The 17,053-nt window shown below is 43.6% G+C and overlaps 1 protein-coding gene across 13 annotated transcripts in view; it reads left to right on the plus strand.

Annotated features, from left to right (window-relative positions):
• The window catches only part of syne1b (spectrin repeat containing, nuclear envelope 1b), a 500,086-nt gene that overhangs the window by 427,338 nt on the left and 55,695 nt on the right, over positions 1–17,053 (plus strand). The window lies entirely within an intron of this gene.

The raw sequence follows: 17,053 nt of genomic DNA on the forward strand, positions 1-17,053 counted from the left end.
GTCACTGGAGCATGGTTAATGAACGTGTGTGCAATTCTTGCCAGAGAGTTAGACTGATATCATCGTTGATGTAATGATTGATCCCTGAGGGGAGACATAGGAAATTCCAGTAGTGTCTGACAATATCATTTCATAGTTGGTCCTAAGCCTCCTTTCAGGGGATTTTGTGTATAATTAAAAGGGGGTCACATTAGCAATAACTTCTGGAGCCAACTTCTGTTTGGTAAACATGACAGAGTTCAAACGCAATGATAATTACTCTCTTTAAAATGTATAATTATCTAGTTTAAAATTTATATAGCGCTTTTTGTGATCTCAGCATCCACATTTTAATTTAATCCAATGCCCCTGAATTGGAGTCATGATTGTAATATAGAAACGCAATAGAGCTCCCCAGACAATGGGAAGGTCACCTAGATCTGGCAGGTTTAAACATGGGGTGAATGTTGCCCAGGAGGCTGACTTGATGTATGTGTCTCCTCCCCTTCGCCCCAGCCAAAAAAAAAGATGGGGTGGAGAATGTCTTTAATCTTGTGCTTCTGCAATGTTGCCCCATTTTTTGACTGTTACCTCATGATAATATTCACATTATCACGTTAGGATGAGTTATATTGCACATAGTTTGACAACTCCAAACATCTAAGGAGGCCATTTAGCGTTATCAATGAGCAAATGTTTTCATTCAGAGGGAGGTGAATCTCTGAGATTCTCTATTCCAGTAGTTTATACTTTATTGTTGCCAAACAATTGATACTAGAACGTACAATCATCACAGCAATGTTTGATTCTGCGCTTTCACACTCCCTGGATTACAAATATTAAATATTAAAAATAGTTAAAATTAGTAAATATTAAAAGTTTAAGTTATAGATCAAAAACAGAAAATAGAAAAATGGGAAGTAAGGTAGTGCAAAAAAACCGAGAGGCAGGTCCAGGTATTTGGAGGGTACGGCCCAGATCCAGGTCAGGATCCGTTCAGCAGTCTTATCACAGTTGGAAAGAAGCTGTTCCCAAATCTGGCCATACGAGTCTTCAAGCTCCTGAACCTTCTCCCGGAGGGAAGAGGGACAGAAAGTGTGTTGGCTGGGTGGGTCGTATCCTTGATTATCCTGGCAGCACTAGTCAAGAGCGATTGATGAATTTGTGGATATTAAGGAAAGTAAGAAGTTGAGAATTGTGCAGGAAAATAGGGTGAGGCTAAAGATCATCCTTGAGAATGCTCAAAGGACCAAGTGGCTACTTTGGCTCCAAATTTGCATTTATCTTGTATATTGAAAGCATTTGTTAGTGTTAAGTGTCATCTACCATGCATCTATGCAATACACCCGCTGATCTACGTACTTGTGGAACTTATTACTATACCCCTCACAGTGCATTATGCTTCCAAACTTGTTATCAACATATTTAGAAATATCAAAGTTTATAATTTATGCACATACATTGAGTTTATTGTTATAATGCACAGGTACAGTGAAACACTTACTTGCAACATATGGCATCAGATGCACCCCAGTCACAAGAAAAAAAACATAAATTGAAAATAAATTATACAAGAAAGAACACAATTAGAACAAAACAAAATCCAGTTTATTGCAAGTACAATGTATGAGATGTACACCCAGGTCCAAGACATTTATAAATACATTAAACAAGCAGTGTTCCTGGTACTGAGTCTGAGGAACATCCATTCCCTGCTGCCTGAAAAAGAGCTGCTTGCTAATAGTTTATTTCCTGTCACCTAGCCATTTTCTACCTGTTCTTTACTGCTCCTTTTATTTCATGGGCTTAAATCTTGACAATGTGCCCATTATACAGCATTTTATCAAACACCTTTTGAAAATTGATATGTACTGCATCCACTGCATTCTCCTCATCAAAAAAAAAACTATGAAATGAGTAGAGTACATTTTATCTGTAGCAAATCCATGCTGGGCCTTTCCTCTTCCATCCACCCTTGTCCTAGAGCACAATTGGATCATTACAACGGTTGATCATGGTCACTATTTTGGAGTTATTTTTACAGGTTACCACATTCCCAATGTGCTGTAGTTTAGTGGGAGTTTTGTGGCACAGCATTATTATCTGTACCCATCAATCTTGTGCATGAAACTATAATAATATGCTCTCTGACTATTTGTAAGTCCCAACAGATTGGCATCTGGCTCACCAAGTGATGTTTGCAGGACTCCCTTCAAACTCAATAGGGCCCGGTTTTCGTGCTCCTTTGAACGTGATGGACTTGCTGGAAATTTTATTGCAGTGCTGTGCAACATTTTTTATTAAAGATGTAACTTATAACTCGGTTGGGATAGTAACTGGAATAACAACCTGAGTGTAACTGTGAATCGTGGGTCTCGTTTCTGGCCAAACTGTTGAGTGGTAGAGTGGTGGTTGAGGAATTAAAGATGATATGATAAGGACTGGAAATGGGCTTGCGTTCTGAGTGAAGCATTCTGGTGATAGCTCCGATTCACTTCCTGTTGCTTTGTAGATTACTTCAAAGATAGTACATAGGAGCAGGCCCTTTGGTTCATGGTGCCAGTGCCAAACACGATGACAAATTAAACTAAGTCTCTTCAGGCTGCACATGACCTCTGTCCATCCACTCCCTGCATATCCATGTGTCTAACTAAAAACTTACTCAGTCCCACTGTGGTACCTGCTTCCACAACTATCCCTGGCAGCCTGTTCCAGGCATTTCCTTGAAACTTTCCTCCTCTCACAATAAATAAATGCGTTTCATCTATTGTTTGTCATTCCTACCCTGAGACAAGGATTCTGACTGCCTTCTCTATCTATGCCTTTATAATTTTACAACCTTCCATCAGGTTTCCCTTAAGTTCCGAAGAAAACGACCCAGTAAGCCTCTTGTGCACCCTTTCCAAAGTCTCTTTCCTGTAATGGGGCAACCAGAATTGGATACAGGAGACAACGATGTTTTTGAAGTTACACTCAGTAAAATAATCTCAGCCACATTTCGTCTTAGGAACTCCTTCACTGACCACGAAAACAGCGGTGTTGGTAGTTCACCCCAGAGTATATCAGAGAGATCATTTTATTTGGCGCATGTATCTGATTGTCAGTTGGCATTAAATCGTGAATAATTTGATGAATAAACTCTTCCTGGGCTTCCGGCCAGGGACAGGTATCAATTATAACTGAGAAGACAGAGAAGAACTTATTCGTCATATACACCGGGAAAGCACTAGATTCTTTTTCATGAATAGCTTGATCAGCGGCCATCAACAGTGTGCTAAGCCAGAGACAGTCCTTCATAGCTGCTCATATGCAACAATTCAGCACACTGTCACATAGGTTTGCTGACAGAGGAGGCCCATTTGACCCTTTGAGTCAGAACCAGTTCTGCAAGGAATGATCCAGCCACTGCCCCTTTCCTATTTCCATTGCTCTGCAAGTTATTTTTGAAGTGCTTTTCTGGTTTCTTTTTGAAAGCTGTGCTTGAATCTACTCTTCTAACTTAACAGCCAGCCCCCTCAACCATCCTAGTGCTGTATCATAATCCCAGCTACTTGTTGTATGTAAACACAGTAAAACACTCCAAACAAAAACTACAAGAAAATTTGATGCGGAGCCACATGTTGGGAGGTTAACGGAAGTTTGGAGAGAATCTTATTCATGCTAATTTACAGGATGCCAACATAACTGGCAAGACCAGCGTTTGTTGCCCATTTCAGACGCTGACAGGTTAATTGGCAGCTGCAGGTTGCCCCTAGCGTATAGGTGAGCGGTAGAGTCTGAGGGCAGTCGATGCCAGTGTAGGGAGAATGGGATTGATTGATGGTCGACACAGGCTCGATGGGCTGAAGGGGCTTTTTCCATGCTGTATCTCTCTGTGACTGTATGGTAACAGAGGGCTGTGGAACCAAGGGTGGATGCAGAATGATGTGTACGGCTTCGGACTGGGAGCCAGTGATCATCACTGAGCACAAGATTGATGGGTGGATGGGACAGTACAGGTTGGGAGGCAGCCAATAGGCATTTGAACAGTGTGGGTTTATAGATTGTAGAGTTTGATGGGTAGGTGTAAAGATACAGGTTGGGAGGGAGCCAACAGTGTTGAACAGTGCGGGTTTACAGAGTGTAAAGGGTGATCATCCAGTGAGGACGATCTTGCATTAGTCGTGTGCAGAGATAAATGTGTTGGTAAGGTATCCAGCAGCAGTAACGTTAACGAGATTAGCTTTATTTGTCACGTATACATTGAAATGCCGCACTGTTTGTGTAAATCGACCAACTCAAGTCCGAGGATGAGTTGGAGGGCAGCCCACAATTGGCACGCCACAAGTTACGAACCCTAAGCCAAATGCCTTTGCACCCGGAGGCAACCCATGCAATCACGGGGTGGAGGTATAAACTCCTGACAGATAGTGGTAGGAATTAAACCCCCATTGGTGGTCTGATGCAATGTATTGCGCCAAGGTGTCACCTAGCTGCAAGACCACAGTATGAAGAGGTTCACCTGTATCCTAAGTGTGGCAGGGCGGGAGCACAACTCCTAGAGTCGTTTAAAAACAGTTAAGTAGGGATAATGGAGCCACCTCAATTTGAACTATAATAGGCATCAGGATTGCTGTTGGCTGTATCATATGTGAAAGTAGCTTGAAGTTAGGCATGTGTTCAAATGCCATGAAATAAGATCGGTCTCTGAAGTAGAACTGGGGTTGTTGTTCTGTGAAGTTGGGAAAAGCTTTGTTATGTGTGTTTCCATTAGGAATCTGAGCACTTTGAATTCAAGTCATGCTTTTATTTCCGTTTGAATCTGACCCTTAGACTCAGGAGTGTTATAGCAGGGTTTCAGCCTCGCTTGTGAGTTGAGCAACAGCTGGAACGAAGGGCTATTATTTTTAACTTCTCGGTGATTTAATCGCGCAGACAGGAAATTCTCTTTATTTTTTTGATATGCTGGTTTTGTGCTGAGGCTTCCTTTAGAAAGATTAGCATGTGCCCCGTCAAATGTCTGATAAGCAGAGCTACTGAACATTGCTCGTTCAGAACGGATTCTGGTCGTTGAGGACCTCTGGCTCGGCTGGAATGTGGGAGGTTGGACAAAAGAGGCTTTGTTTGCTGTGAAATAAAGTGCTGGATTCCAAGCCACTGCACAGATTTCAAGCTGCAGCTGGGCCTCCAGAGATTGTTTCTGCTCTCCAACAGTGTCAAACCGCGCACCAGTGCGATCAAGTCATCTTAACTCCTCTTATGCCAGAGTTTTCTGAAAGATGCTGCGAGTAATCCAACTTTCAATAGGTGGTGCGTTGTCCAATCTTATGTAATAGGTTAAAATGCTGTATCAGTTGGAAGTAATCTGTGAAAGATCTCACTGCTGTTGATGAGGAGGGCAGCCTGCTGGCTCTTGTGTTTTGCAGCTGTCAGTAGACTTCTATGTGGGGGAAAAAAAACTAAAAACGGTCTTTGAGGCTTTTTATTAAACACTGAATGAAGCAGGGTTATTTTCCTCAGAATGTTGTTTTGAGTGGTCAAATTTTATCTCCTTCGGTCTTGTATTTTGTTCCATGTGAAGGACCCTGGAATTGAGAATCACTGGTTTAAAGACACGTGATTGCTCACGTGCAACTGGTTATACAGGAAAGTTGTGAATCTTTGGGACTGTGTCCCTCAATGGATGCAAAATGGGTCTTTAAGTATTTTCCAGATGGATCTAAATAGATCCTTGACAAGTGGGGAGGCGTGGTCATGAAAAGTGACTGGAGGTAGATGGGATTGTGAATCATATCAGCTGTCCTGTCATTGATCGGTAGAGTTGAATTGCTCATTCCTCCTCCCAATTCATGTAGTGTCTCTCACATTTGCTCTTTTCCAGTTTTTGCTATTCTCCCCTGTAGACATGTTTTTATGCAGAGTTCTTGACCCTTTTAATCCAAGTTTTCCTCTTTAATTATTACACTCATTCTTTTGAACATTATTGACTATCTTCTGCTCTGAACATAGTTTCACGACAGACATTGCACACTTTGTTAGAGTAGGAAAGAGAAATCCCATTTATACAGTGCCTTTAACAAGTGTTCCACAGCTATTGAAATACTGGTGAATTATAGTCATTGTTGAAGAGATGTCCATCACTCTTCTATTACTCAATGATTGGTAGGAATTACTTGGCAAAGAAAATATGAATTAGATGCCCGAAAGGTCAAGCCATCGGGTCTTTCCGTCATCCAGCTAATGAGAGAATTCTGATTTTGTATGCCCATATACTAACTGTCACACATTAATACTCTGTCTTTATACCTTGGCTGATGTTTCCTCAATATAAAACTTTCACCTTTGAATATTGATCTCTTTTGGACCTCCCTATCCTTACTTGTGCAACACCCTAATCCCCAGTACATCCCTTGCCGTCTTCACCCAACCGCTGCCATGATGCCTTCTGCCTAGCTTGCCTAGAGTTTGGCAAGTCCTTTCTCAACCCCTGGTGTGTTCTATCTTCTTGCTTTTTTTCAACGCCTTCTCTGACCAGTCGCTCCAGCTTTGGTTTGTTGTCATTGTCTCCAGTGTCTCACCTTGCAATGTCTGTCCATTTTGGAGATTCTATATAAATACATGCTCTTGGTGAGGCCTGGGAGCAGCTGCTACAAGTTGCTAGTTGTCGCAAGGGGTAAGTGACTGTGCCCTCATCAGTCTGATGCCTATCTGACTCTCGGCACTCCCAGCTGAGGGGGAATTGCAGTGAAATGGGTGTGTGCCAGCTGTGTGTTGGAAGGGACAGTGTTGCTTGCCAGTGGGTTGTACTGTTGTGGCCCTTGTGGATATTGACTTTTTGACCGGGCTTGGATCGCACCTGAACGGTGGGTCGCATAAAGACCTTTGCTGCCTCCAAGAATAGGTCAGCAGTTGGCTTGTGCATTGACACCAGGCTAGTTATCTGCGGTAGTGTCAGTATTTTGATTGCCAGTCTAGGTGATAAATTTGCTGGCACGTTGATAAATGCGGGAGCTATCACTAAGGGCAATACTGAAGGATATAGAATTGTAGAGTGCTACATTACAGGAAAAGGCCATTCAGCCTGTCAAGCCTATGCTACCCCTCTCAAAAGGCTATTCATTTACTCCCACTACCTTGCTCATTCCAAACGCCCCTGTAGTTATTGTTTTTACCTCGTAGAAGCATTTAACCAACTTCCTTTCCAAGGCCATGGTTTAATCTGTACCACTACGTTATCTGGCAGTGCACCCCAAATTCTAGTTGTTACTGTGTAAAAGAACTCCTCACTGTTCTGATTCTTCTGCCATTCACATTAAATCTCTCTCTATGGTAATCGATTTCTCTTTATCTGAACCTAGGCTTCACGGACCCCTCAGTTCATGATTGTGGTTCATGGCATAAAAAAAGTTTCAGAACCCCTTGATCTAAACCTTCATGATTTTAATTGAACTATCAAATCTTTAGTTAGCTCTTTTGCATGGAGAATTATACTAGCTGAACCGGTTTGTCCACTTAACTTAATTCCCTCATTGCAGGAGCCATTCTAACAAGTCACAGCTGTACCCATGCTGAAGCCTTCAGGTGCTACTTAAAGTTTTGTGCCAAGAAGATTATTGTTGCTCCTTCTCTTGAATTTCGTAAAGCCTGCCTCTGTGACCAAGCTTTTTGTCATCTGTCTTAACATCTCCTGAGAAGTGCTGTGGTGAACGTGGTTTATTTATTGCCCCCCAACATCCTCAGATTGTCCTTCATAAGGAAACAGTAAAGGGTCAGTGCTGGTTAATTCTAGAAACACACAGAGCTTGCATTTCCTTTAATGCTGGTTGGACTGTCAAACAAAATTTAACACCAAGTGATGCAAGCGCTTGTAAAGTTGGATCTCCAAAACTGTGGTCAAAGAGCTAGAATTTCAAGGAATAAAACTGGCTGAAAAGAGAGAGAGAGGTATAGGGAGGAGATTTCGGAGGTTAGAGTCCAAACAGAGGGTTGTAGGGCAAAAGGAGGAGCATAGTGACCCTAGAGGGTCTTGGGACTGGAGGAAGATGCACAGAGAAAAGCAGTGCCATGGGAGGTTTCAAACGAAGGGTGGAGGAGTTCAGATAAAGGGCAGGTGGCCAGTCTGCAAGTGCCTGCAAATCAGTGCAAAATCCTCTGAACTCGCTGGGACTAATTTTGGGATCTGATGATGTAAAACTCCTACTATTAAGGCTCAGTCCGGCCGATTTTTCAGGTTTTGCATTGTCACCTTTTGCTCGAATTTGACCGCAAGAGTACTAGGTAGCCAAGGTTAGAGAGGAATTTAAGCTACAACAGTCAGGGACAATAATCTTCCAAATTGTCATTCCTTGACGTTAATCCTGAAGCTGATAGAGATTCTTGGATATCAGGATGGGTCCAGCAAACCTCCGGCCCGGCAGGAACGAGAGCCATAAGGATTCTGAAGTAGGGCGCAGGGCGGAGACTGCATTTGGCTGCTATGGGAGTGGGAGGGATTAGATTTTGGCCATTGTCCCAGTTCTTGGCAAAACATGCTGTCAGAAATTGCACAGTGGAATGAAGTTGCCTTGAGAGCAAGAAATGACTGTCTGAAAGAGCCCGATTGTGGGAGCAAACTGTGTAAAGCGGGAAAGGCGCTGCTTTATAACGAATACTTATGATGCTGTGTCAGGAGGGAAGTGCTCTTGGGAAAAGAGAGAAGGAGAGAGAGCAAGAGGGGGAGGGAAAGAGACAGCTGCTTTCTTACTGCTTGTGAATTTTCCTTGCTGGCCTCTACATATCCCCCTGTGGAGACGTCATAGCTCAAGAATAGTTCAGTGTGTTTTCCTGCGCTTGTTGTAGAGAGACACTGGGTACTTTCTGTGTTGGAGCTGGCCTTTCAACTCTCCATGCTGGGGTGGCTGAGGCTGGAGGTTTCTGTCTGCGAGGCAGATGCTGCGAGTTCCCGTTTGGAAGGATCAACTCCCGCTGTTGCTGTCCTGCTACTCGAGGAATGTGAGCCCTTCGACACATGCCAATGAGTGTAAGTTTTTATTTATAAACCTGAGTGCTTGTCGCTCTGCTCTGCCAGTTGTCAGGACAGCTGTGACAACATTTGCCGGCGGAGAGTGTTAGCTGGGCTGTTGTCTGCTGGTGTGCGCTGTCTCGGGGGTTCCTCAGCCCCTGGTTACGGGAGGTACTCGCCTTGCTCCTCAGTGCTGCAGCTTTCCCTGTGAGAAGCAATGGCTGACTGTTGCGATACAGACCTCGAGCTCCCCGAGTGTCACTGTGACGTTACCAGGCAGGTCCTTGCTGCTTCTCTCTCGTTGCTGTCTGCTATTGCATGCTTGGCTGTGGAGTTCCACTGCACCCCTGTGTCTCCACCTGGCCGCCGCGAGTTGCATTCTCCCAAGTTGCTGCTGCTCCTTGTTTTTCGATTTTTGTTTTTCCCCTTTTGCAAAAGGGCATGTTCTCTACAACAGCTTGTTGCACGTTCTGTTCCTTTCTCTGAGAGTATCACAAAGGGGCAATGAACTGGCAATAAATCTTCACAAACTAACTGTCAGCTGATGGCATAGCATGTGGAATTCAGTTTAAGGATTCTCTCTGCTAGGATTAGGGAATCGGAATGTGTGTTAAGCTGCTGTTATGGCCTCTGTTTGTATAATAGACAGAATTTCCCATCTCAGCAGGCTCCTTGATGTTTAATTTTCATTCATACCTAATTAACTGGGACTGCCGTTTAAAATCTGTAAGAACATTAGAGGTAGAGCGGGAGTCGATCACTTCATCCCTCAAGCCTCAACAGTTCATGCCTGATCTTAAACTTCGCTTCACTGTGCTAATCCCACATTCCCTCAATGTGTGTAAAAAAAACTGTCCAATATTCTGATTTAATGGTGCTGTCTTTTCACTTCTCAGAGGCATGTCCCAGATTTTGCCTGCTCCTGTCTATTTCTCCCCACCCCGTCTCTTTTTCTTATCCCTGTGGCTCTGTTACCTCTTTTCTTTCTCCGCCGCTCCCCATCACCTTCACCTTCCTCCATCTGGTTACCCCATTTCCTTCCTACATTCCATTATTTAATATCCTCTTCTGTCAAATTACATCTCCTTCAGCTCTTTGCCTCTTCCAACCCATCACCTCCCAGCTTCTCACATTATTGCTTTCTCCTGCCTTCCCTGTCCTACCTGGAATCACCTATCATTTGCCAGCTGGTGCTCCTGTCACTCTCCTGGCTCTTCTATTCAGGCATCTGTCCTCTTCCTTTCCAGTCCCGATGAAGGGTCTCAGCTGCTTACCTTCCTCCATAGGTGCTGCCTGAGCCACTGAGTTCCTCTGGTGTTTTGTGTTGCTCCGGATTTCCAGCTACCGCAGTCTCTCTTGTGCTTCCTTCTGGCCTGAGGGCAGCTTGTCATCTGGGGCCCTGGTGAAAGACAGGAGAAATGGCCCATCTTCTCAATGAAAGCTGAGGACTGAGGACAAACTGGAGTGGACGAATTTGGTGTCGAAGTTTGTTTATTTATTTAGAGATATAGCTGAAAATAGGCCTTTCTGGCCCTTTGAGCTCACCTTCCCACCCAACTCTGATTTAACCCTAACCTGATCACGGGACATTTACAATGACCAGTTAACCTACCCAGTAGGTCTTTGGACTGTGAGAGGAAACTGGAGCATCTAGAGAAAATCCACACACTCCAAGGGTAGGACGTACAGAAACTCCCTACAGCAGATGCCGCTATTGGATTCCAAACTCCGTGCCAAACTGTTAATAGTGTCACTACTGTGGCACTCCAGGTGTGTGAAAAGTTGTTGAAAGAGGAAGAAAGATCAGGGTAAGGAATGGGGTGGAGTGGGGTGGGAAGGATAGAAAATGTTAAGTGTTCTAAAATTTCCAATCCGAAAGCACAGATCTTCCAATGTTTAATGTTCATTTTCTCTCATGGAGTTGATTGACAGATACAGTATATCAGTCACTTACTTGTTAGGGTACCTCTGCTGGTCATTACCAAGTTAACTTTCTATGGGGCTTTCAATGGGCAACTGATGCACCAGTATTCATGAAAGTCACTGGAGGTTAAGGGCAAGCTGTAACTTTGTAAAGTTTACAGAGAGAATGGCACACTTCATCTCTGGCTTGTGAGGGCAGATATTATACAGCTCATCTTTTTTGTACTGCAGCCTCTTGGACAGCTGACCTACTGACACATTAATAATGTAATGTATCATTCACGCATGTTGTGACAAAGTTTTGAAGGACGAAATTTTGAGGAACAGGCCAGGAAGTTCTGGACTTGGACAAATGCAGAATTTAGCTGAAGTTTGTTTTGACCTGTTCCTGGTTGACGGCATTGCGAACTTTAATAAATGATAGATGCTTAAAATGAAGTCAGACACTTGGGGTGATAAACAAGCAAGGACTCTATTGGCCAGGCAGCATCTAGGGAAAAGAGTAAACAGCTGACATTTCAGGCCGAGGCCCTTGATCAGGATTTCCAGCATCTGTAGATTTCCTGGTGTTTGAGAAGGACCCTATAAATCTCACCGGAGCTATCAAGGTTTTAGGCTAGAGACTCACCTAGCAGACTCGTTGTAAATCTTAAACTCCCTTCTCCAACTTCTGCCAATCCACTCCCTTCTGTCCTCTGTTTTAATTTGATAGTGTTACAGCTCTGTTCGTTACTATTATTGCACACAGTGTGTATTTGTGTTTTTCTGCATCAAGCCAGCCCACTCTCTGCTGCTGCTTCACTGTTAGGCTTGCTAGTTTGTATGTAAGAGCAAAGATCCTACCCAATCTAAAAGAAACTTGGGGAAAGCCTCTTTAGTCCAGGTGTGGCTAGACTGCAGAATTTGCAGCCACAAGGAGTAGCAGAAAAGCCTAAGGAGGAAAGGTGACCAAAGCCAGTGTAGTAGGGTGGGATCAAGTCTTGTGTGGAGCTCGTGCTGCGGCCCGCAGTGCTTGGGCTGAATGGCCTGTCTTTGTGTTAAAGTTATCAACAGCAAGCATAAGTATGTCTAAACAACTTTAAAAGGTCTTAGTTAATCAACATCTTCAGTGAGCCCACGTTTTGCTTGAACCCCGCCACACACCATTTGAAGTAGTTGGAATGTAGTTGAAAAAGCCTGTGTCTGTTAGTAGATATTGTTGAGAACGCTTAACACTGAATGTGAGGTGGTGGGTTTTAGTGTGCTATTTGTAGTCTGTATCAGTAGCAGAACTGATCCAGAGTTATTCCGAGTGGTTTTGGCTCTGCTGCATTAAGAGTAACCGGCTTAAAATCAAAAGAAAACTTGCACCTCTGCACTGACTTTTCCATCTTCACAAATGTTACAAGAACAGAGCAGTTTGGCACAAAGATTTTCTTCAGTGCGATGCAGCCAAGATACCAGAAACAACACTCTAGTAAAGACCGGATGGTCTGTATTAGTGATGGTGAATGATAAATAAATGCTAGCCAGGCCTCGTTGCTCTTTGAAATAGTGCCTCGTCTTCTTTTACACGCAGTCAGCACTACTCTGACTTCACCGTCTCATTCACAAGGCAGCAGCTCCGACTGATGTGTCAGCTAAATTCTGTGCCCATTTCTCTGGAGCAAGATTTGAACCCACAGCCGCCTCACTTCAGAAGGAAGGATAACTTACGCAGAGCTATAGCTTGAGCATTCTGAAATTGTTAGGTGACTGCAAGAAAAGATCTGCAGAGTGGGGATTTTAAAAAAAACCTGACCCCAAGCAGCAGGTTGCACTCCTGAATGATTGTATCGGGGGTGTCTGTCAGTTAGTGTTCTCAATATGCAGGAAAATACATGGGTATTCCATTAAGACCATAAGACATAGGAGCAGAATTAGGCCATTCAGCCCATCGATTCTGCTGCACCATTCCATCATGGCTGATCCCAAATCTCACTCAACCCCATACCACCTGCCTTCTCACTATATCCTTTGATGCCCTAACTGATCAGGAAGTTATCAACTTCCGCCTTAAATATACCCACAGACGTGGCCTCCACTGCAGTCTGTGGCAGAGCATTCCACAGGTTTACATCTGTCAGGCTCAAAAAATTCCTCCTCACCTCTGTTCCAAAGGGTTGCCCCTCAATTTTGAGGCTGTGCCCTTTAGTTCTGGATACCCCCAACTATAGGAAACATCCCCACCACATCCACCCTATCTAGTCCTTTCAGCATTCAGTAGGTTAAGGTTGTCTTTAATAGGACAACTTTTTGTATTGTGTCCAGAGTAAAACCTTTGCTGTAAGTTTTGAAATCTTTCAGTTTGATGGAAGCAGTCCATACCAGGTATAATAAAATTGGACCATAGACACAAAATGGGGAAATAATATAAAGTTTTTAATTGAAGCACATGTTGCTTTCAGAGCTGGTGATCACATCAGCAGCAATAAAAATGTGAACAAGTTATGAATAATTTTTGATCTCTTTATGATTTTAAAGGTCAGAATTCTGAGCTAGCAAATGCAGAATGGCCTTACCATCCCAGGTCACTCAGACCTGTTGAATCTTACGCACAGTATGGGGCTGTTCGGCCCATAATGCCTGAGCTGTGCCAGCAGAGCAATTGGAAACAGTCCTCACTATTTCCACATACTTCATCACTGATCTTCCCTTCAGACCGAGAGGTTTTGAAATGGAGCCAGCTCTGGCTGTTAATGAATAAAACACTTTCTTACAGTCCTAGTAGATAGTTTTAACTAAAATTGGTTGGGATCAGATTTGTAGTTTTAAGTTGCATGACCAGTGAGCTAAAAGTTAATTCAACATAGAAGGATTAAAATGAGAATTTAGATTACTTGAGCTGATTGTTTTACAATAGAATGAAATCCAGATATTTTTATGTGCATAACTTGCTTGTTCTTTTCTCTCTCCTTTTTCTTCCCTCTGTTCCCCATCTCCTTTTCTTTTCCCCTCCTCTCTTCTTGCCCTCCCACCCTCCTCCTCCTTCCGGCTTTCCTTCAATGATTTGAACAGCCAACTTGAGTTCAGTGCTGTACAAATCTAAGCTAAAGGAGGAGCAATTAGTTGTGACCAAGCTCCTTTGGCTAATTTTCCATATCCTTAATAATGTTTGCTCTTTCCTCGGGTACTTGAAGTCTTTGTGCTGTGTTCTGCTCACTATAATAAGGATGCCTTTTAATTTGGGCCCATGCTCTGTGATGTGGGCCTTGTGCTGTTTGTCATAATTTTCTGTGACTCTTTTGGTTTGACTTTGAACTTTTATAGACTGTTGTTGAAGAGTCTACATAATATGCAAAAATAACGAGCTTTGGCACCTTGCAAGGCCGATTGTTGATCTGGTGATTAGACAGGATGGCTTCTGCACTTCCACCAGCTTGAGCTCTCTGTCTCCTTCTGACTTGTAAATGGAAACTGAACCACGAGAGTCAGCAGACTGTTTGAGTTCAGATTGTCACAGCTTTGATTGATCGCACCCTCAGTCAAACGTGTTCTCTGGCTAATGTGACCCGAAGCAGTGTTTCACATTTGCAGTGTGTCTTAACGGGAGTATTTGGTGATAGTGTTACTGAGTGCCCAGGTTTCCCAATGGTGCTCTGCAGTGTGATTAGAGTGGTTCCCAGTAACTCCACCAGTTTTCTGTGGTGCAGTGCTCCCACTTTTCAGATGGATTTACTCATACACAAATAACGTGTCTGAACGACTAGCGTCCTGTTGCACTCACCTCAATAATAAGCAAATGCTTTGAGAGGCTGGTCAAGGACTACATCTGCAGTATGCTACCGCCCACACTGGACCCCTTACAATTCTCCCACCAACAGAACCGATCGACAGATGACGCAATAGCCACAGCTCTACACACTGTCCTTACACATCTGGAGAAGAAGGATGCTTATGTGAGAATGCTGTTCTTGGACTACGGTTCAGCATTCAACACCATAATTCCATCCAGGCTCGACAAGAAGCTCCGAGATCTCAGCCTTCTGCGAATCAGAATCAGGTTTATTATCACCAGCATGTGACGTGAAATTTGTTAACTTTGCAGCAGCAGTTCAATGCAATACATAATGTAGCAGAGAGAGGAAAAAAATAATAAAAAATAAAATAAAAACATAACAAATAAATGAACAAGTAAACCAATTACATATATTGAATAGATTTAAAAAGTGCAAAAACAGAAGTACTGTACATTTAAAAAAAAAAGTGAGGTAGTGTCCAAAGCTTCAATGTCCATTTAGGAATCGGATGGCAGAGAGGAAGAAGCTGTTCCTGAATCGCTGAGTGTGTGCCTTCAGGCTTCTGTATCTCCTGCCTGATGGTAACAGTGAGAAAAGGGCATTCCCTGGGTGCTGGAGGTTCTTAATAATGGATGCTGCCTTTCTGAGGCACCCCTCCCTAAAGATGTCCTGGGTACTTTGCGGGCTAGTGCCCAAGATGGAGCTGACTAGATTTACAATCTTCTGCAGCTTCTTTCGGTTCTGTGCAGTAGCCCGTCCATACCAGACAGTGATGCAGCCTTTCAGAATGCTCTCCACGGTACAACTATAGAAGCAGCTGGATCCTGGACTTCCTGTCGATTGCCAGCTGGTGGCAAGAGTGGGCTCCCTCACCTCCAACCCTCTGACTCTCAACACAGGTGCCCCACAGGGCTGTGTCCTAAGCCCCCTCCTTTACTCCCTGTATACCCATGACTGTGTTGCCACCCACAGCTCCAGCTGGCTAATTAATTTTGCTGACAACACTACAATGATTGGCCTAATCTCAAATAATAATGAGGAAGCCTACAAAGAAGTCATCACCCTGGCACAGTGCTGTCAAGAAAACAACTTCTCCCTCAACATCACAAAAACAAAGGAGCTGGTTGTGGACTACAGGAGGAATGGAGACAGGCTCACCTCTATTGACATTGATGGATCTGGGGTTGATAGGGTGAATGCTTTTAAGTTCCTCGGCATCCACATCACCAAAGATCTTACATGGTCTGTTCATACAGGCTGTGTGGTGAAAAAGGCACAACAGCGCCTCTTTCACCTCAGACAGTTGAAGAAGTTTGGTATGGGCTAGCATCCTGACTGGCTGCATCACTGCCTGGTATGGGAACTGTAGTTCCCTCAATCACAGGACTCTGCAGAGAGTGGTGCGGACAGCCCAGCACATCTGTAGATGTGAACTTCCCACTATTCAGGACATTTACAAAGACAGGTGTGTTTTTTTAAAAACAAAAAGGCCCAAAGGATCATTGGGAACCTGAGACGCCCTAACCACAAACTGTTCCAGCTACTACCATCTGGGAAAGGATACTGCAGCATAAAAGCCAGGACCAACAGGCTCTGGGATAGCTTCTTCCAACGGGCCATCAGACAGATTAATTCACGCTGACACAATTGTATTTCTATGTTACACTGACTGTCCTGCTGTGCATACTATTTAATATACATCACGATAAATTGCACATTTAGACGGAGACATAATGTAAAGATTTTTACTCATGTATATGATGTAAGTAATAAAGTCAATTCAGTTCAATTCATTTTGGGAGGAAAGACACTGAGTCGATTGTTCAGTAAGAAAGCATTCAGCATCAAAACTGTCACTGGATTGGTCTAACAACACACAAAATGCCGGAGGAATTCAGCAGGCCAGGCAGCATCTAGAAAAAGAGTGCAGTCGATGTTTCAGGCTGAAACCCTGCGGCTGTTTGAAACCTTGGATTGGTCTCACCTTCAGCATATCAGTACGAGGGGGAGGGCAAAGATGCCATTCAGCCCTCTCGGGCTGCCCCGCCAATCGGTCAGGTCATTGCTAATTTGTTGATCAACATCATTTACTTGCACTATAGCCCTTTACACCATCTACTACCCAAGTTCCATTCCTCTGCTCAAAAGCTCCAGTTCGCCCCCAGGATCCCAGTTTTTTGGGCGAAAACGTTCCAGATTTCCATTATTTATTACACTGTTGAAAAACCCAATTTAAGGATTGGATTAATAAAGACTGAGAAATTATTGCTCCACCTATCTTATTGATTGTTAATTTATTCTAAGCACCTGAATCAAGTTATCTCTTAAAACTTTCAAACTCCAGTGAACTCGAGCTGAGTGCATGCCTGTTATTTAATTTATTCAATTCACGTGCTCCAATCCAAGACCATTC

This window comes from Mobula birostris, chromosome 8 (genome assembly GCF_030028105.1).
Source record: "Mobula birostris isolate sMobBir1 chromosome 8, sMobBir1.hap1, whole genome shotgun sequence".
Taxonomy (NCBI): Eukaryota; Metazoa; Chordata; class Chondrichthyes; order Myliobatiformes; family Myliobatidae; genus Mobula; species Mobula birostris.